Source organism: Mobula birostris, chromosome 28 (genome assembly GCF_030028105.1).
Source record: "Mobula birostris isolate sMobBir1 chromosome 28, sMobBir1.hap1, whole genome shotgun sequence".
Classification (NCBI taxonomy): Eukaryota; Metazoa; Chordata; class Chondrichthyes; order Myliobatiformes; family Myliobatidae; genus Mobula; species Mobula birostris.
Window position 1 is genome coordinate 27,716,560 of NC_092397.1, and position 27,973 is coordinate 27,744,532.

Here is a 27,973-nt window from a genome sequence, read left to right on the forward strand (position 1 = left end):
AACCAGTACATTATGTAGTGGATGGGAGACATTGTCCAAGATGGCATGAAACTTGGACAGCATCTTCTTTTAAGACACCACCATCAGAGAGTCCAGTTCCATCCCCACAACGTTACTGGCCTTACGAATGAGTTTGTTGATTCTGTTGGTGTCTGCTACCCTCTGCCTGCTGCCCCAGCAGCACAACAGCAAACATGATAGCACTGGCCACCACAGACTCGTAGAACATCCTCAGCATCCTCCGGCAGATGTTAAAGGACCTCAGTCTCCTCAGGAAGTAGAGATGGCTCCGATCACTCTTGTAGACGGCCTCAGTGTTCTTTGACCAGCCCAGTTTATTGTCAATTCGTATCCCCAGGTATTTGTAATCCTCCACCATGTCCACCCTGACCCCCTGTTTGGAAACAGGGGTCACCGGTACCTTAGCTCTCCTCAGGTCTACCACCAGCTCCTTAGTCTTTTTTAACATTAAACTACAGATAATTCTGCTCACACCATGTGACAAAGTTTCCTACCGTAGCCCTGTACTCAGCCTCATATCCCTTGCTGATGCATCCAACTATGGCAGAGTCATCAGAAAACTGCTGAAGCTGACAAGACTCTGTGCAGTAGTTGAGGTCCGAGGTGTAAATGGTGAAGAGAAAGGGAGACAAGACGGTCCCCTGTGGAGCCCCAGGTCTGCTGATCACTCTGTCAGACACACACTGTTGTAAGCACATGTACTGTGGACTGCCAGTCAGGTAATCAAGAATCCATGACACCAGGAAAGCATCCACCTGCATCGCTGTCAGCTTCTCCCCCAGCAGAGCAGGGCGGATGGTGTTGAACGCACTGGAGAAGTCAAAAAACATAAGTCTCACAGTGCTCGCTGTCTTGTCCAGGTGGGCGTAGACACAGTTCAGCAGGTAGACGATGGCATCCTCAGCTCCTAATCGGGTAAGGTAGGTGAACTGGAGGGGGTCTAAGTGTGGCCTGACCATAGGCTGGAGCAACTCCAGAACAAGTCTCTCCAGGGTCTTCATGATGTGCGAGGTCAATGTCACTGGTCTGTAGTCATTGAGGCCGCTGGGGCGCGGCGTCTTCGGCACAGGTACGAGGCAGGTCGTCTTCCTCAGGCTCAGGTTGAATACATGGCGAAGTACTCCACTTAGCTGAGGGGCACAGGCTTTGAGCACCCTGGTACTGACACCATCCGGTCCTGCAGCCTTGCATGGGTTGGGACGTTTCAGCTGAGTTCTCACGTGTTCAGCTGTGAAGCCCACAGTGGTGATTTCATGTGGGGAAGGTGTATAGTCATGAGAGCAGAGTGGGGGACTGTTAGGAGGGGAGAGTGGAATATGCGTTGGTTGGTGCCAGACAACAGATGACCCATGTGGGGGATGGGCAGGGGCCACAATGTCAAATCTGTTAAAGAACAGGTTAAGTTCGTTGGCCCTGTCCACACTGCCTTCAGCTCCTCTGTTGCTAGTTTGCCGGAACCCAGTGATGGTCCTCATCCCCCTCCAGACCTCTGTCATGTTGTACTGCTGGAGTTCCCACTCAAGCTTCCTCCTGTACCTGTCTTTAGCCTCCCTGAACCTAGTTTTCAGGTCCCTCTGTATTGCCCTCAGCTCCTCCTGATTTCCATCTTTCAGCCCTGGGGAAAAAAAAAGAAAAAAACACTGACTATCCATACGATCAATGCCTCTCCTAATCTACTACACTTCTATGAAGTCACCTGTTATCCTCCGTCCCTCCATGGAGAAAAGTCCGAGTTCACTAAAAATATTCTCATAAGACATGCTCCCCTATCGCGGCAACATCCTTGTAATTCTCCTCTGCGTCCTGTCAATGGTTTCCACGTCCATCCTATACTCAGGCGACCAGAATTGAGCACAGTACTACAAGTGGGGTCTGACCAGGGTCCAGAAGAGCTGCTCTTGGCTGTTAAACTCAATCCCACGATTGATGAAGACTAATGCACCGTATGCCTTCTTAACCTCAGAGTCAAACTGCGTAACAGCTTTGCGTGACCTATGGACTCGGGCCCCAAGATCCCTCTGATTCTCCACACAGCCAAGAGTCTTCCCATTAATGCTATATTCTGGCATCATATTTGATCTACCAAAAATAAACACCTCACACTTAATTTGTTGAATCCCATCAGCCACTTCTGAGCCCAGATTTGCATCCTATCAATGTCCCGTTGTAAACCCATACAGACCGCCACACTAACCACTGCACCCCCAACATTTGTGTCATCAGCAAATCTACTAACCCCTCCCTCCACTTCCTCATCCAGGTCATTTATAAAAATCGCAAAGAGTAGTTGTTCTAGAACAGATCCCTGAGGCACACTACTGGTCACGGTCCTCCATGCAGAAGATAACCCGTGTACAATTACGCTTTGCCTTCTATGGGCAAGCCAGCTCTGGATCCACAAACCAAATATCCTTTGGAGCCCATGGATCCCATGCCTCCTTATTCTCTCAGTAAGCCTTGCAAGGTGTACCTTATCAAATTCCTTGTTAAAATCCATATACACTACATCGACGGCTCTACTTCTACAATATTTACAGTTACATCCTCAAAATATTTAATCAGGCTCGTAAGGCAAGACATGCTTTTGACAAAGCCATGCTGACTATTCCTAATCATATTATGCCTCTCCAAATGTTCAGAAATCCTACTTCGCTGTCATGGTCTGGATCGGGGTCCATTTAAATTTACCTTGTTTATGTTACGATCCGGACCGTTGATTCCCTGTTTTTCCGTGTCCCTTGGCTTTGGTGATTAGAGGCAATTAACGCTTGGCTGAACCGATAGTTTATAGTCTCCGGCTTTCAGCCGTTCGGCACGGGAGCGTCTGCAAAGTTACAGCGTGCCAGTGACATCTGGCCAGAGCAAGCCTTGTCTCCGCCCGAAGCGAGTGCTGGTAATTCGCCTCTCCTCACCGGAGCAACCCTGTCCAGTTACCTCACCAAAGCGAGCCTGCAAAGTTTCCTCACCGAGGTAGGTCCGTCAGTTAACCCGCCGGAGGGAATCAAGAACCGCTGTCTACTATTCCCGGGCCGAGTCGAGAGCTTGCCACTACCCGGAGGCTCCAAGTCAAGTCCTGGCTCCGGCGGCATTCTAGTACCAAGTCAAGTCCTGTTCCTGGCGGCATTCAAGCACCAAGTCAAGTCCTGTTCCTGGCGGCATTCAAGCAGCAAGTCAAGTCCTGGCCCTGGCAGCTTCCCAGTTCTGAGTCAAGTCCTGGCCCTGGCCGTCTGTGATTCCTGTCCCACCCCCTTGTCTGAATACCTACTCTGCCCCTCTCGCCTCCAGCCCTCGTCTGCAGGACGCGCCCGCACTTCGGTCTAGTTCCATCGCCGGAGCTATATAGGTGCTGTCTGGTGTTCATTCGTGTTGGTCTTGTCTTGTCTTGTCCTCGCCTCCGTGGGGTAAGTCTGGCCGTCTTGCCGTTGTCCCGCGGGGAATCATGTCTTGTCCTGTCCTCGCCTCCGTGGGGTAACTCAGGTCGTCTTGTCGTTGCCCCGCGGAGGGTCATGAGTCCCGGCCCTATGTCCTGTACCCAAGGTAGGGTCTCGACTCTGTGTTCTGTGTATGTGTCCATGGTTCCATGTACCTGCTCCCCGAGACCGAGGCTCTGTGCTCCCATGTTCTTCCTCTCCCTAGCCCATGTCATGTCCTTGCCTGGTTCTGGGGTCCGAGTCCGAGGGAGGATCCAGGTACTGGGTCCTTGCCCAGTCTCTGGCTCGGAGTCCATACCCTAGCCTCTTCATGTCTCCTCTAGTTCTGGGAGCCGATTCCGAGTCCAAGCCCAGACCCTTGGTCCCAGCCTAGTCGTAGTCCTGAGTCCTTGTCCAGTTCGCTCTTTCCTGCTCCTGCCTTGCTCTCCTGGTATCAAACAATAAACTAAATCTTAGTAACCTCACAAGATGTGTCATGCATTGGGGTCCACCCTTGCTCCCAAAGCCCCTGCCTTGGTGACACTCTCAGGATCTTCTCCACCAACTTACCAACCTCTGACGTAAGACTCGCTGGTCTATAATTTCCTGGGCTATCCCAACTCCCTTTGTTGAATAAGGGAACGACATCCGCAACCATCCTATCCTCTGAAAAACTCCCGTCTTTACTAATGATTCAAGGATATTCATCAGAGTCTCAGCAAACTCCTCCCTCACTTTCCAGAGTAGCCTGGGGTACATCCCGTACGGTGTCGGTGACTTATCCAAGTATATGCTTTCCAAAAGCTCCAGCTCTGTCTTAACGGGGACGATGGGAGCGAATCCAAATGCAAGACATCAACACTGAAGTACTTTGAACAGGACTTGGTGTGTCAAGCAAGCAAGGTAAGTGGGGAAGAAACGATGCTGGACATGACACAGGCCCTAGACGAGGCTAGGATAGAGGGTCTGGTCTAGGACATAGAAACATAGAAACAAAGAAAATAGGTGCAGGAGTAGGCCATTCAGCCCTTCATGCCTGCACCGCCATTCAGTATGATCATGGCTGATCATCCAACTCAAAACCCTGTACCAACCTTCCCTCCATACCCCCTGATCCCTGTAGCCAAAAGGGCCATATCTAACTCCATCTTAAATATAGCCAATGAACTGACCTCAACTGTTTCCTGTGGCAGAGAATTCCACAGATTCGCACTCTCTGTGTGAAGAAGTTTTTTTTTCTCTCATTTCGGTCCTAAAAGGCTTCCCCTATATCCTTAAACTGTGACCCCTCGTTCTGGACTTCCCCAACATCGGGAACAATCTTTCTGCATCTAGCCTGTCCAATCCCTTTAGAATTTTATACGTTTCAATCAGATCCCCCCCTCAATCTTCTAAATTCCAGCGAATATAAGCCTAGTCGATCCAGTCTTTCCTCATATGAAAATCCTGCCATCCCGGGAGTCAATCTGGTGAACCTTCTCTGTACTCCCTCTATGGCAAGGATGTTTTTCCTCAGATTAGGGGATCAAAACAGCACACAATACTCCAAGTGTGGTCTCACTAAGGCCTTGTACAACTGTAGTAGTACCTTCCTCCTCCTGTACACGAATCTTCTTACTATGAATGACAGCATACCACTCGCCTTTTTCACCGGCTGCTGTACCTGCATGCCCACTTCCAACGACTGGTGTACAATGACACCCAGGTCTCGTTGCACCTCCCCTTTTCCCAATCGTCCGCAAACTTGGGGATACTGCATGTAATTCCCTCGTCTAAATCATTAATATATATTATAAACAACTGGGGTCCCAGCACTGAGCCTTGTGGTACCCCACTAGTCACTGCCTGCCATTCTGAAAAGTCCCGTTTATTCCCACTCTTTGCTTTCTCTCTGCCAACCAATTCTCTATCCACATCAATACCATACCCACAATACCGTGAGCTTTAAGTTTGCACACTAATCTTCTGTGTGGGACCTTGTCAAAAGACATTTGAAAATCTAAATTTACCACATCGACTGGTTCTCCCCTATCCACTCTACTACTTACATCTTCAAAAAATTCTATGAGATTCGTTATGCATGATTTCCCTTTCACAAATCCATGCTATCTTTGTCTGCTCATTTCACTGCTTTCCAAATGTGCTGTTATCACATTTTTGATAACTGACTCTAGAATCTTCCCCACCACCGATGTCAGGCTAGCCGGTCTATCATTCCCTGGTTTCTCTCTCTTTTTTTTAAAAAAAAGCGGGGTACATTAGCCCCCTCCAATCCTCAGGAACTAATCCAGAATCGAAGGATTTTTGAAAAATTATCATTGATGCATCCACTATTTCTTGGGCTACTTCCTTAAGCATTCTGGGATGCAGACCATCCGGCCCTAGGGATTTTTCTGCCTTTAATCTCTTCAATTTACTTAACACCATTTTCCTACTAATATGTATTTCCCTCAGTTCATCCAACTCACTAGACCCTCGCTTGAGATAATCTGCTCAGCAAATATTTCATTGTGTTGTCCGTATACTGCTTTATATTCAATTATGTTGCACACATTTATCAATAATCCACAACAGGTTCGTGAAATATCATGGAACTCCGAACATTTGCTAACGCGTTACTGGCAGTCGATGGTTTGAACATGGCACCTAACTCAGTCAATCATTCATATACAAATACGGACAATGAATTGGTAGAATGTTCGCAGGCTGTTTCAACAAATATTTGCAAATGCAGTGCAGCTGCTACAAGACCAAAAATACAGAAACACGATCATCCTATTATTGATTCCAAACCGTTGGTAGTACGCTCCCTCAAATGAGCGAGGTCCTCAATGAATAGTTCTTCTCCGTGTTCACCAATAAGAGGGAACTTGATGATGGTGAGGACAATATGAGTGAAGTTGACGTTCTGGAATATGTTGATATTAAGGGAGAGGGGGTGTCGGAGTTATTAAAATACATTAGCACGGATAAGTTCCCGGGGCCTGACGGAATATTCCCCAGGCTGCTCCACGAGGCGAGGGAAGAGTTTGTTGAGCCTCTGGCTAGGATCCTTATGTCCTCGTTGTCCACGGGAATGGTACCCGAGGATTGGAGAGAGGCGAATGTTGACATCTCGTTCAAAAAAAGATAGTAGGGATAGTCCGAGTAATTATAGACCAGTGAGCCTTACGTCTGTCGTGGGAAAGCTATTGGAAACAATTCTTAGAGATAGGATCTCTGGGCATTTAGAGAATCATGGTCTGATCAGGAACAGTCAGCATAGCTTTGTGAAGGGCAGATCGTGTATAACAAGCCTGATAGTGTTCTTTGAGGAGGTGACCAGGCATATAGATCAGGGTAGTGCAGTGGATGTGATCTATATGGATTTTAGTAAGGCATTTGACAAGGTTCCACACGGTAGGCTTATTGAGAAAGTCAGAAGGCATGGGATTCAGGGAAGTATGGCCAGGTGGATTCAAAATTGGCTTGTCTGCAGAAGGCAGAGGGTTGTGGTGGAGGGAGTACATTCAGATTGGAGGATTGTGAATAGTGGTGTCCCACACGGATCTGTTCTGGGAGCTCTACTTTTCGTGATTTTTATTAACAACCTGGATGTGGGGTTAGAAGGGAGGGTTGGCAAGTTTGCAGATGACACAAAGGTTTCTGGTGCTGTAGATAGTGTACAGGATATTCAAAGATTGCATACAGACATTGATAGGATGCAGAAGTGGGCTGAGAAGTAGCAGATGGAGTTCAACCCGGAGAAGTGTGAGGTGGTACACTTTGGAAGGACAAACTCCAAGGCAGAGTACAAAGTAAATGGCAAGATACTTGGTAGTGTGGGGGAGCAGAGGGATCTCAGGGTACATGTCTACAGATCACTGAAAGTTGTCTCATGGGTAGATAGGGTAGTTAAGAACGTTTATGAGGTATTATCTTTCATAAGTCGAGGGATAGAGTTTAAGAGTCGTGATGTAATGATGCAGCTCTATAAAACTCTAGTTAGGCCACACTTGGAGTACTGTGTCCAGTTCTGGTCGCCTCACTATAGGAAGGATATGGAAGCATTGGAAATGGTACAGAAGAGATTTACCAGGATGACGCTTGGTTTAGAGTGTATGCATTATGATCAGAGATTAGGGGAGCTAGGGCTTTACTCTTTGGGAGAACGACGATGAGAGGAGACATGATAGAGGTGTACAAGATAATAAGAGGAACAGACAGAGTGGATAGCCAGCACCTCTTCCCCAGGGCACCACTGCCCAATACAAGAGGACGTGGCTTTAAGGTAAGGGGTGGGAAGTTCAAGGGGGATTTTAGAAGAAGGAATTTTTTTTACTCAAAGAGTAGTTGATGCGTGAAGTGCACTGCCTGAGTCAGTGGTCGAGGCACAGATACCGGTGAAGTTTAATAGACTACTAGACAGGTGTATGGAGGAATTTAAGGTGGGGGCTTATATGTGACGCAGGGTTTGAGGGTCGGCACAACATTGTGGGCCGAAAAGCCTGTACTGTGCTGTACAATGCTATGTCTATGTCTCTATCGATACTTTTATAAAGAAGACATGATAGCCACTATATTTCATTAGAGTTTGAAGAGATTTGTTATGTCCACAAGTACACTCAAAAACTGTCAATTGATGTACCGTGGAGAGCATTCTGACAGGCTGCTTCACTGTCTGGTATGGGGGGCTATTGTACAGGACCGAACGAAGCTGCAGAGGGTTGTACATTTAGTCAGTTCCATCTTGGGTAGAAGCCTACTAAATACCCAAGGAGCAGTGTCTCAGAAAGGCAGCATCTATTATTAAGGACCTTCAGCACCCAAGGCATGCCCGTTCTTCACTGTTACCATTAGGTCGGAGATACAGAAACCTGAAGGCACACACTCAGTGATTCATTAATAGCTCCTTCCCTTCTGCCATCCGATTCCTAAATTGGCATCGGACCCCTGGACATCATCTGACTTGTTCTGATATATAGTATTTAAGTTTTTTGCACAATTTCTCATATTTTCAATATATGTATACTGAGGTTTATTGATTGATTGATTGATTATTCCTTTTTTATTCTATATTATGTTTTGCATTAAACTGCGACTACTAATTATCAAATTTCACGTCACATGCCGTTGATAATAACCCTGATTCTGATTCGTCCACCTGCAGGTTCAGATTTACCCTTCATAATAACCAGGGGAAAATCTCCAGAATTATAATCCGTAAATCTATCTCAATGAAACCCCACTAATCTCGCTAGGCTCATTTCCCACTAACATCTCAAGTATGTCCCCTCCCTGGTGGACCATTTACATGCTGTTTCTGTAAACCATCAGAGATACACCTGACAAATAATCCCCCGTCCAAGCCTCAGGTGGTAAGGAGGTGCAAGTCATTCTGGAGAGAAGATTAACCAACTAGTGTATTCTATTGTTTGACATCAGTCAATAACCTGCTGACATGTCCATTTCCCTCTCTTACTGGCTATTGTGACGGGATGACTTCGAGCTGGTGACATTCTGCCTAATCAGCAGTGCGGCTCCTCAACCTCTTTTAGCTCCCTCTGGACTCTCTAAATCATCTAAATCCTGGAATGTTTAGATACCAGTCCTGACTCTCTCTCAACCAGATATCTGCAACGGATGAATCACCGTGCCATGTATAAATGCAGGATCTGGGTATGTCTGCCTTAACAGCTTTCCCCCTACACTGAAATAAACTCACTTTTGCCGTTCGGTGCCACTGTGCTCATTATGGTGACCCCATCTTGACTTCCTTTAGGTTTGCTTTGACCTCATCTCTACCTTCCACCAATGCAACCTACTGACCTGTAGCTCTGGACACCAACATATCCTCCAGATGTCACTTGATAAAAATCATCAGGGTGGCTTCAGCAAGATTCCCTGTGAGAATATAATTTCAGTGTAATCCATCCTCCTTATACCGGAAACCCCAATGATGGGTGTTCCTGATGTCTCATTCGCTCACTATCCTTCGCGACCTCAGCCCTGGAGATGTCTCCTTCTCGAGCTCACTCCTTCACAGTCTCATTCACTCTCACTATCTCTCTCTCCCTCCCACCCCTCTCTCCTACCGCGATGTCTGCTTCTCTCGCTTTCCCTCACGCCCACCCTCGCGCACGCTCTCACCCTCCTGCTCACTCTCGCGCCCTCTCCCTCAGGCTCTCCATCTTGCGCGCTCTTCCTCGCGCCCCCTTTCTCGTGAAGTCTCAGTCACTTTCTCTCTCTCCCACCGTCAAATGTGACGCTGTCTCCTTCTCACGCTCACTGCTTCACGATATCTCATTCTCTCTCTGTCTCTCTGTCTCGCTCTGTCTCGCTCTGTCTCTGTCTCTCTCTGTCTCTCTCTGTCTCTCTCTCTCTCTCTCTCTTTCTATCAATCTATCTCTCCCACTCCTCTCTCCGAACGCGATGTCTGCTTCTCACGCTCACTCCTTCACGATGTCTCACTCGCTCCCACTATCTCTATAATTTGACCTCTCTCTCTCTCCCTTTTCTCCATCTATCTTTCTCCCCATTCTCTCTCTCTCTCTCCCTTTTCTCCATCTTTCTCTCTCTCCCCCCATTCTCTCTCTCTCTCTCTTTCTCTATCACTATATTCCTCACAGAGCTACGAGTGAAAGTAATGTTAATTTGTCTTCAATTGTAAAAAAAAAAATCTCAGTTACATGAAGATAGTTCAAGGTGGCAATGAGAAGGGAAACCTTCAGGTAGAGAAGGAGGAGAAAAGAGGGTGAAGGAAAAGACGGGTTGTGACGGAAGCAGGAGTGGTTGATACAGTCGAAAATATTATCCAAGATCAGGCAGTTTTGTCAGAACCTGGAAGCAGGGGAAACAGGTTCGTCTCGAGCTTCATTTTAACATGGCGGGACGTGAGATGCAAAGGGGATTTCTCTGGGAATATGAAGCCAGCGATGCCATCGGGATCAGCTTTAAACAGCTGTCTTGTCAAACTAAGCAACACACACATAATAGAAAGGAGTAAACAGTTGTCAGGTTTCTGATGAAGGGTGGCGGTCCGAAACGTCGACAATTTACTCTTTTCCATAGATGCTGCCAGACCTGCTGAGTTCCTGCAGCATTTTCTGTGAGAAACGTCATCAGGGTCTGATTTTGTGTGAGTTGTCTTGAATTGCGACCATCTGCAGATTTTCTCGTGTTTGTTTTGTGACTCTGTTCATCACATTGTTACCATTTACCCACAAGTGGGGAGCTAGAATAGGACGTATGAAGGCAGCTAAATTGTAATACTTTACAGCATTTATTTCTAACGTTTCATGAGTTTCAAAATCAGATTCAGTGGGTATTTCACCGCATTCTTTAGTTCCTCTCGGAATTTGCTCTGAGTCAGGGCGTAAATACACGTGTTGGTGCAGGAACTGAGAACCTGCAGCATTGTCGATGTTTGGTATGTGACGTAACGAGGATCCGTGACAGAACGAACATAACTGTCTGTAACCCGTCTATAGATAGAGAATACCACCATTGTTCCCCACAACAATATGAAACTACCGGTGATGCTGAACAGCAAAACGATGGATTTGCGTCGGTTCCCCATCTCCCGGTCCTTGTCATTCTCTCCACTCTTTTGTCCCCGGAGCCCCCTGCGGGCTCGACTGGCCGCTAGAATCCGCCTGACAGTCAGAATATTGAACAGCAACATCAGAATGAAAGGGACGCAAGGGTAGAATATGCGGTGAAAAATCTCAAATGCGGCCCATGAGGGAGAGTTTGTGAAGCTCGGTGTTAAAACACAATACCAGGAAACACCATCAATTATTTTTCCAGCCCCGTACACAAAGCCCCAGGGGACAGTCTCCAAACACGCCAGCACACTCACTGCCCCAATAACCACAGCCGCCGTTCTCTCGGTGCAATATTTTGTTTTCAGCTTCTCATAGCAAATAGCCACAAATCGATCGACGGTGAAAGCGACAGTCAGCCAGACTGAGGTCGCAGTGCTCGCGAACATCAACCACGTGACGGGTCTGCATACAGCAGTAATGAGCAGGAATGATCGGGGAAAATAAATCTCAGCAGTTCGCTTCAGCAGCGGATTCGAAATAACGACCAGGAGATCGGCCGCTGCCATTCCCACAAGGTACAGAGTGATACATTTGGAGAGACCGCACTTTCCTCGGGACAGGATCACAATCGCCACCAAGTTCGCTGGAAGAGAGACAGGGAACAGCAGTTTCAGAAATTCCAAACAGAATCCAATTCTGCAGTTCGAGCGATCCTGCAATCTTTCCACTTAATATTTGAATTTAGTGGTGGGAGGGACGAGAGAGGCTACAAGTTGAGAAAATACTGATTAGAAGCCAGTGCAGCAGGTTCAGGGTAACCTGTGATATTGCCACTTAACTGTTGGATTTAGCATGGGAGGGTCGAGGGAGGGCACAGATCTGGCGGAGACAAGGAAGGAGTTTACATAGTAAAATAATTTGAATACGGGTTACTTACTGTGACTGAAATGTGAAATGTCAGCGGAAAGCTAAAACTGAGTAACTACCTCCTCAGAGTCAATACTGGATGGAACATTTTCTACCGGTGCCTTCCGCGTCTCGTTCGGACGCTGATGGCGAGATTCCTCCATTAGACAATCATGGCGATCACTGTCAGCGACAGAACTGCCGAAGGACGGAACAAAAACAGGAAATGCTGGAAATGCTAATTCGGGTAAAACAGAATATGTGGAAAAACAGTTAAAACATGTCTCCTCAGAAGTGTCCTCAGATAGACCCCAGACACGTGTGTTAACTGCTTTCTCGTTCTGTACAAGCTGCTTGGGGTTTCGTGTTTATTGTGTTGTCCATCAACTGCTTTATATTCAGTGATATTGCGCACAGTTATTAAAAATCCACAACAGGTCCGTGAAACGTCATGGGACTCCGGACATTTGCTAACGCGTTACTGCCAGTCGATGGATTGAGCACCGCACCTAACTCAGGCAATCTCTCATATACAAATACGGACAAGATTGTGCGCGGTGTGCTTCAACACAATATTTGCAAATGCAGTTCAGCTGCTACAAGACCAAAAATACAGAAACAAGAACATCCCATTATTGATCCCAAACTGTTCGTAGAACGCTGCCTGACCCACTCAGTTCCACAGATGTTGGCAGAATCCCTCAATTCCTGTAGCCGTTTATTTCAGATCCTGATCCCAGAATCCATATCCCCGGTGTTTCCATTCCAACCCTGAAATACGGAATACTAGAACTGGTATGTGGCAGTGATAGGAACAATTACAACATTGGAAGTAAATATTATTTTCCACCAACAGCAGCTGAGACTGCGACTTACCGGGAATTCCAAAGGCTGAAATAAAAGGATAGTAAATGTCTCGTATCCGCCAGATGACTGGATACACCATTTCATGAGAATCTGTGATTCGTGTTGCTCCTGAATTCACAGCTCCGGCAGATACCGGGCTGATGCTTCACATCAACCCTGATTTATACAGAAGCTCAGTCTCCAGAGATACGGTTATACTCCTCACTAACTTTCTCAGTTACAGGTACTACAACGAGCAATTTGATTCAACACCATTGTCTCTGATGTACATATACTGTATACATGAAAATTCTGTGGCATTACCTCAGTAGTGTCTCTGGTGGAAATAGGCCGGTAGCTTTAACTACAAGGACTGAATCTTGTCACGGAGCAGCTACATTTAGAGATTTCATTTTGTTGTCTATTTATTCAGTATTCGACGAAGATGAGCGACGCTGTCCTAATCCTGCCTTCTTTTTTTCTGTAGTTTCCCATTTTGATCTGTCCTTCAGTCATTCAGCTTCATCCTGGTCAATAAGGATACAATAGAGAAAAATGTCGGGATGGAAACGATCAATTGACCACGTTACTGATGTAGAAACACGAGAAAATCTGCAGATGCTGGAAATCCAAGGGAACACACTAGAATTCTGCTGAGTTCCTGCAACATTTTGTGTTTGGAGTTTCTGATGCAGTCGTCTTTTATACACATCTTAAATTCGACATGGTCAAAAGGTAATTGGACAGAAATGTGTTCTTGTGCAACAGAATGGAAGACCGGTAAAATAATAAAAATAGTACTCGGAATTGGAAGAACAATAAATGCAGGACGACTAAAAGTGAACGAGAAAACGACTAGCGTGAGATACAGAGAGAGAGAGAGAGACAGACAGACAGACAGACACAGAGAGAGAGAAAGAGAGACAAACAGACAGAGAGAGAGACAGACAGAGAGAGAGAGAGAGAGAGACAGAGAGAGAGAGTGAGAGAGAGAGAGCGATAGAGAGTTGGAAAAAGCGAGAGAGAGAAGGGAACAGAGAGAGAGTGAGAGAGAGACAGAGAGAGAGAGGGGGAGAGGGAGAGAGAGAGAGAGAGAGAGAGAGAGAGAGAGACAGAGAGAGAGAGGGAGAGAGAGAGAGACAGAGAGAGGGAACAGGCTGTGTAAACACTGTCGGATCTGTGGTGCCCTCCAAAACTGAGATCGGCTTGTTAAATGGATGATCCGTATTATTTTGATTTCTGTACTGCGAGGTACAAAATGAACACTCTGCATTCATCGATGTTCACTCAGGAGAAGGACCTGGAGGAAAGCGAGATCAGGAAGCGGGTATGGTGACATTCTCGGGCGTGTTGATCCTAAGCAAGAGGTGTTGTTGGGTCTCTCAAAGTGTATTAAGGTGGGCATATACTTTGGGGGAATTAGTCCACTGGGGGACACTGACCACATGAGGGCAAACACACAGATCGAACGCACATCATGGTCAACACACACACAGTGAGCTGACAGGACTGTTCCTGTGCTGTTCTGTTCACTGTAAATTGCTCAATGACTTGAGAAGAATGGGCAAAGGATCAAAGGATCATGTAATGAAATTCTTATTTTTACACTGACTGTGGTTCTCATCTGGGGCACACTGCCTGCAGGGGTGATGGGAATAGCCAATCAAATTGTTCATAGTGGAACTGGACAGGTCCTTCCGGGGAAATAACCCGCTGAGCTGTGGGAACAGAACTGGGAATGGGACAGTGGAATGTTGTACTATAGACTTGATGCTCTATAGTATAGAATTGATGGGTTGAATGTTCTAGGGCATCCCCCGATGATCCTGTGTCCACTAATGATCCGGAACATTCGGTCTGGCCTCCATGAACCATCTAATTTACCTGGGTGTACAAGGTATTTCTTTCTGTAATAATGAGGCACTCTGTAAAAACACTGGCAGTGCATTCCATGCCCACTGAGATGCCAGAGCACAACACTGGTCAGTGAGAGTACGAAGCAGTACACGACTCTAACACAAGGACAGAAATTTATGAAAATATATTAGTATTGATCCAGAGCAGGGCAGAATAGGGGAACAGACATCACCACAACCCCAGCACTGTTTTTTTGGTGCCACAGATTTCAAGCACCAGCCCATTGGCTCTACAGATAAAGACATGGAAAACCCCAGATTGCATTGTAAATTCACAGCCGAACGCAGACCACACTCATCCCGTTGTGTACACCAGCCACCTGCAAAACTGCAAGAACACTGACCTGCACAAACCAGCTCTGGACTGCATGGACACTGCCCACTTTAGCTCCAGCAATGCACAGCAGGGAGGCGGACAAGTAGAAACCAAAAATGTCCTGCAGGAACACAGACTGCTGCAACTCAGCATGGTGAGGAAGGCCAGGCTGAATCTCTGGTATAAACATGCCCTTCATAAGAGACTGTCCAAGAACAGTCAGTAGTGGACTACAGGGACAAAGTACCTCACAATATCCAGACATTCACTTCCACGACACAGAACATTAAAACGCTCAGCACTGTGCAGTGAGCGCAGAGACATGTACACACCCGGCACTCCACCGTTAAACTCTAGTACTATCCCAGCAATTCAAGGACAGAGACCTGCACAACCCTAATAATGAACTGCATTTTCATGGACTCTATCTACCCCCTCCCTCCCAGTGGGCATCTTTCAGGATGGACCGGAGAATTGATAAAGTGGCATCTTGAGATGCTGTGTGTTTCCATTTCCAACTGTTTTTAAAATGCCAGCAAGAGAAAGTGGAACAGAAATGTAGGCAGGCTACAGGAAAGATGTAATAGCAACAGAGTAGTGTGTGACTATAATTTCCCCAATATTGACTGGAATTCATTGAGTGTGGAAGTTTTGAGGAGCAGAATTTCCTGGCATCCTGGAACGATTTACCGGCATTTACAGCCCATACTCCCCAGTTTCAGCAGATTTACTATGTTGTGTAAAACTTAGACAAACTTCTGTGGGTGTATAGTGGAGAATATCCTGACTGGATACATCATGGTCTGGTACCAATGACAATGTAAGGAATAGGAAATGAAAAGTCAAGATGCGAATACTGTTGTTTTCATGTTCCTCCGAGATTTGCTGACGAGCCAAGATACAAATGGACTGTCATCGTTTGGTTTTACCGAATCGTTTCCAGCCGGGTGGGTCCAGCCGTTTGCCATTGCTCCGAGTGGGGAATTCTGTCTCTTCGTGCCCAGCTGAGTGATTGCCGGCTGTTTGCCGCTTCATAACCTACTCTGTGCCCAGACTAGAACTGTCTGTTGTTGTTTAGTTTCGGCTTCTCGTATACAGCTGAGAAGATCCGGCCGTTTGCGGCTACTCCGGGATGGGTATTCTATATCTTCGTTGTCCAAGTCCAAGTCCAAGTCCATGCTCTGAGTTCCAGGTAAGTCCAAGTCCAGGCTCTGTGCTCCAGTCCACGTCCAAGTCCAGGCTCATTGTTCCAGTCCAATTGCAAGTCCAGGCTCTGGGATCCAGTGCAAGTCCAGGTCCAGTCTCTGTGTTCCAGTCCAAGTCCAAGTCCAGGTTCCGTGTCCAAATCCGAGTCCAAGTCCCGGTTCCGTGTCCAAGTTTCTAGTCATGGCTCCGTATTCAAGTTTCTTGTCGCAGCTCCCTGTCCAGGTTCGGAGTCCGAGCTCCGTGTCCAGGTTCGGAGTCCCAGCTCCGTGTCCAATTTCCGAGCCCCGGCTCCGTGTCCAGGTTCCGCCTGTTTGTCATCCTACGTTCACGTCCATGTAAGCATCTAATCCACGCTTCCTTTTTGTCCTGGCAACTATTAATAAAAAAAAAAACACGCTTCCGGTAATGCTACTTACGTGTCCGTGTCCTGCTTTTAAGTCCGCTTTCCAATCGCCGCGCACATTGGAACAGAAAGCTTGTAAACTGTGTGAGAGAGAGGATAGGTAGGTGATAGAGAAGGGATGCGCTGAGACCGATGTTTCGAGATATGTCTATTTTTATGCAAGGGGTATCATGAACAAAGCTAGTGAGGTTAGATCGTGGATTAGTACTTGGAGCTATCATGTTGTGGCCATTGCAGAGACTTGTATGGCTCAGGGGCAGCTGCTTGAAGTGATATACTCTAAATATGAAGGAATTTTCAGTTGGAAGACGGACACTACCGTGGCTGACAAGTGAAATCAAAGCCAAAGTAAAAGCAAGGAGAGCATACAAGGAAGCCAGAGCTGACGTGAAGGTACAGGATTGGGGAGCTTTTGAAAACTTGCAAAGGGAAACTAAGAAGGTCATTCGGAAGGAAAAGGAATAACGCGAGGAAGCTGGTGACGAATAAAAAGGAAGATACTAAAATCAATTTTTAGGTATATAAAGGGCAAAAGAGAGTCGAGGGTAGATATAGGACCAATATAAAATGACGCTCGAGATACTGTAATGACAGATGCAGAGATGGCAGTGAAACCGAATGCTTATTTTGCATAAGTCCTCACAGTGGAAGTGTACCGGACATTCAAGAGTGTCAGTGAAGTGAAGTTTTGCTGTGAAAATTACGACTGAGAAAGGTGCTCAGGAGATTTAATGGTCTCAGGGTGGATGAATCTCCTGGACCTGATCAAATGCACCCTTGGGTTCTGAAGGAAGTAGTTGGAGAGATTGTAGAGGCATTGACGATGATCATACAAGAATTGCTAGATTCTGGCATTGTCCGAGATGACTGGACAATTGCAAATGTTACTCCGCTATTTAAGAAGGCAGGGAGTCATCAGGAAGGAATCTACAGACCTGTTATCCTGATATCAGTGCTTGGGAAGCTGTTGGAATCTATTGTTAAGAAAGAGTTTACGGAGTACCTGGAGCGACATCACAAGGTAGGATAAAACCAGTATGGTTTCCTGAAAGGGACATCCTGACTGACAAACGTACTACAATCCTTTGAAGAAATTATAAGCAGGGTAGACAACGGGGATGTAGTAGACGTGGTGTACTTGGGTTTCCGAAAGGCCTTTGATAAGGTGCCGCACATGAAGCGCTTAGCAAGCTAAGCGCCCATGGAACTATAGGGAAGTTACTTGCTTGGGCGTAGCATTAGCTGGACGGCGGAAAACAGGGAGTGAGAATAAAGGGATCCTATTCTGGTTCGCTGTCGGTTACCATTGCAGTTCCACCGGGGTCGGTGTTGGGACCACTGCTTTTTACGATGTATATCAATGATTTATCCTACGGAATTAATGGATTTGTGGCTAAATTTGCCGATGATACAAAAAAGAGGTGGAGGAACGGGTACTCTTGAGGAAACAGAGAGCCTGCAGAGAGACTTGGATAGTTTAGGGGAATGGGCAAAATCGTGGCAAATGAAGGAAAATGTTGGAAAGTGTATGGTAATGCACCTTGGTGGAAGAAATAAACGGGCAGACCATTATTTAGATGGGTAGAGAATTCAAAATGCAGAGATGCAAAGGGACTTGGGAGTCCTTGTGCTAAATGACCTAAAGGTTAACCTCCAGGTTAAATCGGTTGTGAAGAACGCGAATGCAGTGTTGCCATTCATTTCCAGAGGTATGGAATACAAGAGCAGGGATGTGATTGGTGAGGATCTATAAGGCACTCATGAGACCAGAATTGGGGTATTATTAGCAGTTTTGTGCTCCTTATTTGAGAAATAATATATTGACATTGGAAAGGGTTCAGAGAAGCTTCTCGAAAATCATTCCAGGAATGAAAGGGTTACCGTATGAGCAACGTCTGGAAACGCTTGAGCTGTATTCCGCTGCGTTCAGGAGAGTGCGGGGGGGGGGGGGGGGGAGGAGCGTGAGATCTTATAGAAACATTTCGAATTAACAGGCCTGAAGACATTAGATATGGCAAGGTTATTTCCCATAATAGTCGATTATAGGACAAGAGGGCACGACTTCGGGATTGAAGGTGTCCTTTAAGAACTGAGATTCCTTTAGTCAGAGGGTGGTACGTCTGTGGAATTTGTTGCCACTAGCGGCTGTGGATGACAAGTCAGTGGGTGTATTCAAGGCAGATATAGATAAGCTCTTGATTAGCCAGGGCATCAAAGGGTATAGGGTGAAAGCAGGGGAGTGGGGATGACCGGAAGAATTGGATCAGCCAATGATTGAATGGCAGAGCAGACTCGATGTACCGAATAGCTTACGATTTTATATCTTATGGTCTTATTGTCTTAAGTTCTCAGACTGCCAGGCTTCAGCTGTTTCAGAAAGGACAGGCAGGGAGGCAAAAGTGGTCGGATCGAGTCACTGCTGATCAGAGACAGCATCACGGCTCAGAAAAGGAGGAAGTGATGGAGGGCTTGTCTACTGCGTCTCCGTGGGTGGACAATAGGAACAGGAAGGGGTTAATAACTCTACTGAGTGTTTTTTTTTAAATATATAGATCATCCAATAGTAACAGAGACATCGAGGAGCAGATAGGGAGACAAATTCTGGAAAGGTGTAACAAATAATTGTTGACGTGGTGGGAGATTTTAATTTGCCCAATATTGACTGGCATATCCCTGGTGCTAGGTGTTAAGATGGGGTAGAGTTTAAATGTGTTCAGGAAGGTTACCTGTCACAATATATAGATAAGCCTACAAGAGGAGTGGCTGCACTTGATCTACTGTTGGTAAATGAACCTGGTCAGGTGTCAGGTATCTCAGTGGGCTGTGCTGGGAGCAAGGGTGGAACAAAATGCAAGACTCAAACACATCATGTGAGGTTAACTTATATTAATTTTATTGCTCGGTGCAAAGCAGAAGCAAGAATAGTGAACTGGACAAGGACTCAGACCTGAGACAAGGCTGGGAATAAGGGTATGGGCTAGGAGTCGGAATCACGGACCGCCAGGGCCAGGACCTAGTACTTGGAGCCACCGGGGCCAGGTCTCGGGACTTGGAGCCGCCGGGCTCAGCACTCGGCACTTGGAGCCACCGGGCTCAGCACTCGGCACTTGGAGCCACCGGGCTCAGCACTCGGCACTTGGAGCCGGCAGGGCCAGGACTTGAGACTTGGAGCCTCCGGAGACAGGAATTCTGTTTTATTCACGGCACAGACTCAGACACAGGACATAAAACACTGAGCCGGGAATCCTCCGTAAACACATGACGGAGTCGGGAATCTTCTTGACACAGTGACCCAGTATTCCTTGGTACAAGGCCGGGATCGCTTTTAGACGTACGACATGGATACGGAGACCACAGAATAATGGACAGACCTATAACTGGGCTCAAGTACGCTTCAAGCCGCGGCGAGCTCATGACTCACCACAGCGGGTTAACTTTGACTGACCCGTACTGACAAGGGAAGGCGGCTTGCTGGCACTTGCTCCGGGAAGAGACTAGGCTTTCTCCGTCCAGATGACATGGGCTCGCAGTACTTTCGCTGACTTTGCAAACGCTGTCGCGCCGAACGGCTGAAAGCCAGAAACTATAAACTGCCGGTTCAACCGAGAGCAAATTGCCTCCAATCACCAAGCCCGAGGGATACGGGAAAACATGGAACCAAAGGGAAACAGGGAGTCAACGGTCCGGATCGTATCATAAACAAAGTAATTTTAAAGGGACGCCGATCCGGACCGTGACTGTGGGAGAGCATTTTTGAGGCAGCGATCACAATTTTATCTCCTTTACCATAGCATTGGAGAGGAATAGGAACAGACAAGTAACAAGAGCATTTAACTGGAGGTAGAGGGAAATATGAAGCTATCAGGCAGAGACTTAGAAGGAACAGAGTTCTCAGGAGAATGCATGGCAGAAATGTTGCAAATGTTCAGGGGATATTTGCGTGGCTTTCTGCATAGATAGGTGTCAATGAGACAGAAAAGAGATGCTACGGTACAGGAACCATGGTGTACACATAATGAAAATATAGTCAAGAAGAAAGGCTTACGAAATGTTTAAAAAACTAGGTATTGATAGAGATATATAAAATGATAAGGCTAGCAGGAAGGAGCTTGAAAATTAAATTAGGAGAGCCAGAAGGAGCCATGAAAAGGCCTTGGCGAGCAGTTTAAGGAAGACCCTAAGGCAATCGACAGGTCTGTGAAGGGCGAGAGGATAAGATGCGAGAAAATAGGATCAATGAACCGTGACAATGGAAAAGTGTGTGCGGAACCAGAGGAGACAGCACAGGTACTATTCACTATGCAAAAGGACCTTGGCGATTGTATGGATTTCAGCAAGGGAAGGGATTTGATAAGGTAGTCCATGCAAGGCTTACTAAGAAAGCAAGGAGACATTGCTTTGTTGACCCAGAATTCGCTTGCCCATAGATAGCAAAAAAATATTGTAGACGGATCATATTCAGATTGGATATCAGTGACCAGCGATCTGCCTCAGAGTTCTTTTCAGGGACCCCTTCTGATCGTGATTTTTATAACTGACTTGGATGAGAAATTGGAGGGGTACGTTACTAAATTTGCTGATAACACAAATGTTGGGGATATTTGGATAGTGTGGAGGGCTGACAGAGTTTAAATCGGGACATCGCTAGGATGCAAAATAGGGCTGAAAAGTGGCAGTTGAAGTTTAACCCATTGCCATAGGCCCGTCTGGCTATTCCCCATCTTGCTATTACCTCCTTAAATGGGCCTTAATCCCCTCGTCTGATTTTCAATCATTCCCAGTTCCTCTAATTACAACACACCCCACCTGTATTGGAACCACTGGACTTGTCCGGAGTCCCCGCAGAATAGCATAACCTGGGACAGGTATTCAGCAAACAACGGGCTCTTTCCCTGCCCCCGCACCGCCCGTATGATTGCGCTATCTTCCTGCTGGCCGGGGCCTCGTTAACTAGCAGTCGTCTTTATAACTTATCCCGACCGGACAGTGCATTAGTGCGTCCCTCTCGGACAATACATTAGTGCGTCCCTCTCGGCGGGCATTATACGACCTTTATCCTCGCCGGTAGGCGCCGGTTTCTTCTTTGGATAGAAGGAGGATGGGTCAGTTCGTGCCTGTATTGATTACCGAGGCCTGAACAATATAACAGTTAAAAATAAGTACCCACTATCCTTGATTAACTCGACATTTGAACCATTTCAGGGAGCCACCATCTTCTCAAAGTTGGACCATCGTAGCGCCTACCATCTAGTCAGGATGAGGGAGGGAGCCGAGTAGAAGACGGCCTTTAATACACGTCTGAGCCACACAAATGCCCCGCCGTTTTTCAAGCCCTAATCAGTGATGTGCTGCGGGACTTCATTAAACGCTTCGTGTTCGTCTACCTAGATGACATCTTAATATTTTCTAGCAGCCCCCAGAAACACGTTCACCTTGTCCGACTAGTCCTCCAGAGACTGTGGGAGAGCAGGTTAGTTGTGGAGGCCAAGAAATGTAAGTTCGACGTCCCTTTGGTCATCTCCTTGGCGATATCATCGACAGCGGGCAGGTGAGGGCAGCTCCTGATAAGATCCGGGCGTTGGAAGAATGGCCCAGACCCACGTCTCGCAATCAACTTCAGCGGTTTTGGTGGTTTGCAAACTGTTATCGCCGTTTTATCAGGGATTACAGTCGAGTGGCGGCGCTCCTTACCGACTTACCTCGCCTACCAAACTTTTTGTTGGGGTTCCGAAGCTGATTCGGCTTTCACTGACCTGAAGAGGCGGTTCAGCTCACAAGAGCCCGAGGTATTTCACCTCCCCAATGTCCAATGGACTGATCGCTTCAACACCGAATACTTTTTCCTCTTTTATTTGTCTTTTTAAGACAGTATTCAGCTTGACGAATGCAGTAAAATTTGTATCTCCCCGTCGGGGAATTGAACCCCGGTCTCCCGCGTGACAGGCGGGGATACTAACCACTATACTAACGAGGAATTGGTGGTGGTATCCGAATATATATTATTCCGGTTTTGTAATGCGACAAACAGCAAACGATGTGCAGCTCTTCGAGTTTGGAAGTGATTTTACTCACTTACCTCCGGTCTGTGGGAGGATGGCGACCACAACTTGACATAACAGGAACTGCATCGGAGTGACCTGATTCAGAAAGCAGTCCGAGTCACAGTCATAGACCACTGAAGACAGTTCAGGACACGAGTCTCCTGCAGAATGATGGAACGATGGTGATATAATGGTGAACATATCTGTCTTCCAGGCAATTGACGCAGGTTCCATTTCCGATGATCGTAGTTAATCGACTTTTAATATTCTTTCATCGAATCTATCAGATGTAAACGTCTCATAGAACCCGATCCGTGCGGACTTCTACAGTCCGAATGGGCCTAACCTGCCAACTCGGGTACGAATTCCCCAAATTATTTAAATCGAAGAGAGTGTAAAATTATTATTCACACTGGGCTATCAAGTGGATCAAGGGTGGATTTCCTGTCTTTCACATTTTCCCGATGGACCGACCAATGCAGCTTCCTGCTGTCACTATGAACCAGATTCTCACAACAAACTAGGACACACCAAAACACGTCGGATGATGTGTTCACACTGAGTGTTCTCAGTCCACTCACCACTCTGTCTATTTATATCCTAAGCGATCCCTCTCTCCAATACACGATTAAATTAAACCCTTTAATGCGATTAACAAATGTAATCTAGAATCACAGAATCATTCAACCCTGAAACAGGCCTTTCGGCCCGTCACGTCGATGTTGAGAGTCAAGTACCAATCCCACCAGAAAAGAATCTCACTTATCAGCTATTGCCTTCCGTGCCTTGATGATTCAGGTGCTCATCCAGGCAATTCTCTAATATTGTTGGAATACGTGCCTCCACTAGCCACTCCGGCATCGGTTCCAGTTTCCAGCCGCCATCTGCATGAAGTTCTTCCTCTCATGCTGTCTCGGTTTACACACGTCAGGACAGTTTCCTACTATTCTGAACGGCCCCCGTTAATTTGATATGACCTACAAAGACCTCCGTCATCTCCAGCGCTCCATGGAAACGCCCGCAGTCTATCCAGCCTCGGTTTATACCGGAACTCTCCATCTCTGGCAAAATCCTTGCGAACATCCCATGCATTCAACACTCCAGTTAGTTTACAGAATGCCAAAGTTTTCAATTCTCGAATCCGCGGTAAACTTGATAAGTCGGAGCTGGTTTCTACCGACTGGACGACCATGGGCCCAGCGCGCTCCCGCTGCGCCACTCTGCTGTTGGCTGAACGTGGTGCTGAGCTGCTCCGTTGTGGACGCTTCCCATTCTTTTCCTTCATTTTTATTTGTCGATTCTTTGCTGACGTCACATCGTTCCCCTCGCGAGCTGCTGTTTGGTGGTTTATTTCCTCGCGTGTCTCTCTGCCCGTGACTCTGTCTGTCATTCAGTGCTTGCTACCTCCTGCCCCGTCCTGTTATTGCCTCTGTGCTCCGACCCTTCCGGAGGCCTCGTTCACGACATGTCAGCCGTGAATGTGTTGTACGTTATTTAATGAGTCCGGTTTCAGTGGCCCTGCTGTTACACATTCAGTTACTCTTCCACTGTGTCTCTTCCGCGTTCTCTCTCTTTGCCTCTGGGTTGTTCATTGGGATAGACATCAATGGTTCGAACAATGGACACCAGCTGAGTTGCAGCCGAGATTATCGGAGGACACTGTTATTGGGTATTTTGAACTTTACGATGTGTTGACTCACACCTAGGTGGGTTAATTTATTGTATCCAGAAGTGTCGTTAACATCTCGTGCCGTATAGCTAATTGAATAAATAACAGAATCAAAAGGATCGCAGCAGATCCGGCTGCTGTGCTTTTCTGTCCTGCTGATGTGAAAACTGGGGTTCGAGGATTTCGGCCTACTCCGGATGCTCCGGGAGCAGATCCGTTACCCAGTCTGTTTCGAGATGCTGTTAGCTTGCTTCTCTTGTTTGCATAACGTTTTTTTTTTCTTTCTCTTTCTCTGCGCAGTGGTTTTTAGTGTTTTTTTAATTGGGTTATTCGAGTTTCTTGGTTTGTGGCTGCCTGGATGAAGGCAAATCTGAAAATAAATATGTTTTGAATAGTTGAGTCATTACTCATTAATAGAATCTGCCTCTATCTCCCTCTGAGAACGGGACATCCAGACAACTCCGCTCGCTTGCCGGCAGTCAGGGGACCCTACCTGAGGAAGGATACCTTAAATGACTGAGTGGGTGCGGCAAAGGGACACTAGATTTGTCCATTCAGGACACCTTAGGCATTGATCGCCGATACTCTCCAGAATAATCTAATTTCTTCACACACTCAGTGAACCCTGAGATTTGGAATTCTGAGGATGTGCGGCTCAACAGGAAAGCAGTTCAGTCCATGTTGGCGGCAGATCTCTCGAATGTCAAGAGTGACTCACCCGATAGAATTTCCAATGAACACCCTGAATTCATAACAAGACCCTTGAAGCGCAATGCAATAAAGGGTTTTAATTTCCTTATTCCATAGTTTCATCACGAGACGGCGAAACAAATAACACTTTGGTAGAAGGAATGAAGAAATTTGGAATTACGTGGACACGGATTACTCTGAGAGGACCCGCCTCTCCCGCAGTGGAACTTGTGCAGTGAAACCTCAATGAATTTCTGGTGTGTCGCCTAATCACTCGGCCATGACAACTGCTACCACACAGATAGTGAGGCAGAAGGACATTTTCATGGGATCCTATCACTATGTCCCGGGTCGATTGGGCTCAACATCAACGCTGAGGGTCAGAGAATCTGAACTAACATCCTCTCCACATCCACTCTATCCAGGCCGCTCAATATTTGATAGGTTTCCATGAGATGCTCCCTCATTTATCTGAATTCCAATGAGTAGAGGCTCAGAGCCGTCAAATGCTCCTTGTATCTTCACCGTTTCATTCCGGGATCATTCTCGTGAGACTCCCCTGGGCCCACTCCAATGCCAGCGCATCCTTTATCAGAAATGGGCCCACAATTGTCTACGATGCTCCAAATGAATCTGATCAATGTCTTACAATTCATCTTCATTATAACCTTGCTTTTAGGTGCTAGTCCTGGCGGAATGAATGCTAAAATTGTATTTGTCTTTCTTACCACCAACTCAACCCGCAACTTATCCTTTAGGGAATCCTGCACGAGAACTCTCCAGCACATTTGCACGTCTGATTTCTGAATTTGCTCCCTATTTGGGAAATAGTCTTTCTGTCAATGTGCCTGACCATACATTATCGTACTCTGTATCCCAGCTTCCACTTAGTTGCCCATTCTCCAAGACCTTCTGCAGACTTCCTGCCTCATCAATATTACCAGCCCCTCCATCTAATTTTCTATCACATACAAAGCCATCAATTTCGTCATCCAGATCATTGACAGATAAGGTACAAGGCAGAGACCCCTCCAGAAGACACCTAGTTACCGACAAACGACTGAAAATGCCATATTTATTCCCAGACTTTACCTCCCAACAGTCGCCAATATATTTTCGATTCTCGTATCTTTCCTGCAATACCATGAGCTCTAGTTTTGTTTAGCAACCTTTTTGCATCACTTGACAAAGGTCTTTTGAAAATCCCAGTTAACAACACCCACTGACTCTCCTTTCTCTATCTCGACTGCTATTTCTCCAAAGAATTCCAACAGATCTGTGTGGCCAGATTTCTCTAAGAAAACCATGTTGGCCGGACTATTTTATCAGACGCCTGAAAGCACATCCTTACGAATGGACTACAGCATTTTCCCAACATAAAATCCATGCCAACCGGTCCGTAATATCTTGTCTTTTGTAAACTTAAAATTATTTTTGCAATTTTCCTGTCGTCTGAACCATTCCAGAATCCAGTCATTCCTGAATAATCACTATTAACGCTTCCGTGATATCGTCACCCACTTCTTTCATAAACCCGCGGTGTAGTTCATCTGGTCCAGGTGACATCCGGAATTTCTAACATACTGCTGGTATCAACATAAAATGACAGACGCAAAAAGCGTAAGTTCCTCCGCTAGTTTTGTCCCCTATCCGATTGCCATCGTCTGAAGTTTACTCTTGTATTTTTAAACTTCCTACCTACCTGAAAAACGACTGTCTGTATCCTCTTTCCATCGGGCAGAAAGCAGAAGAGCCTGAAAGAACGTATCACAGGCTCATGGATAGTTTCAATCCCATTGTTTTATCTACTGAATCGTTTCTTAGTACGATAAGGTGTACGTTTGTCCTCACAAGTCACCTCGTTATGATGCAGCACCTTATTATTTACCTGCACTGTGCTTTCCCTGTCGCTGTTACACTTTATTCTGCACTCTGTCGTTGCTTTACCTTGTGCGATCTTAACGCACTGTGCAATGATTTTATCTCCATGGACAGTATGAACGAGAAGGTTTTCACTGTATCTCGGTACATGTGTCTAAAATATAACAGTTTAAATTCCCATCGCGGCCGCAGTAGGGAGCCCCGGCCTCCCTTCAGCGCAGCGTTTCCCAGCTGCCAATGAAACACAACAGAAACAAATCTGCCGGATCAGTGGCCGCCAGCCTGTCGGTTAACAGCCGGACGCGCTCACCGATGCGCCGCAGAGACAAGTTTTGTGGAAAGTAGGAATAAATGGTTCAATTCTGTGTTGTAGAACGTGACCGACAATCGCTGCTGGGCGGGACTCGGTTTTTCACAATCTACATGACTGGTTTGCATCAGAGAGTCAAACAGAAAATGTTGGAAGTACACCGTAGTCAGGACTCGAAGCTGCGCGAGGAAATCCCAATGGTTTCAGGGTGCATCGCCAAACAATTCGGCCACGACTACACACTCCCACTGATTTCCCTTCTGGCATTTATCCAAACGGAGGAAGTGCTGCGCCTGGCCGTTCACCTCCTCCCTCACAACATTCAGAGTCCCAAACAGTCCTTCCAGGTGAGGAAACACTTCAGTTGTGAGCTTCTCTGGGTCATATACTGTATCGGATGCTCCAATACGGCCTCATCTACAACTGCAAGACGCAAGATAGATTGGGGAAACATTTTGTGGAACAACTTTGCTCCGTCCGCAACGAGTAGGATTTCCCAATGGTCAACCATTTTAATTCTGCTGCGCATTCCCATTCTGACATGTTGGTCGTGGATTCCTCTACTGCCACGATGAAGCCACGCTCGGGATGGAGGAGCAACACTTCATATTCCGTCTGGGTAGCCCTCAATCTGATGGAATGAACGTCGATTTCTCTAACCCGCTAATCTCTCCATTCTCCTCCTTTTGCTTTAATTTTCTGTTCCGGATTCCCTCTTAAGTCTTCACGTTTCCCCACATGTTTACCGCCTCTCTCTAGTCAACCCGCCCCTCCAAACTGATTTCTGCCTTTCAACCCTTTTCCTTTTCCACCAATCACCGCCCAGCCTCTC

General features: G+C 46.6%; 1 protein-coding gene and 1 non-coding gene across 2 annotated transcripts in view; one reads left to right on the forward strand and one right to left on the reverse strand.

Annotated features, from left to right (window-relative positions):
• The window catches only part of LOC140188910 (uncharacterized), an 838,801-nt gene that overhangs the window by 213,049 nt on the left and 597,779 nt on the right, over positions 1–27,973 (forward strand). The window lies entirely within an intron of this gene.
• Positions 22,453–22,524, reverse strand: trnad-guc (transfer RNA aspartic acid (anticodon GUC)). Its single transcript has one exon. It is a non-coding gene; the product is annotated as a tRNA-Asp (tRNA).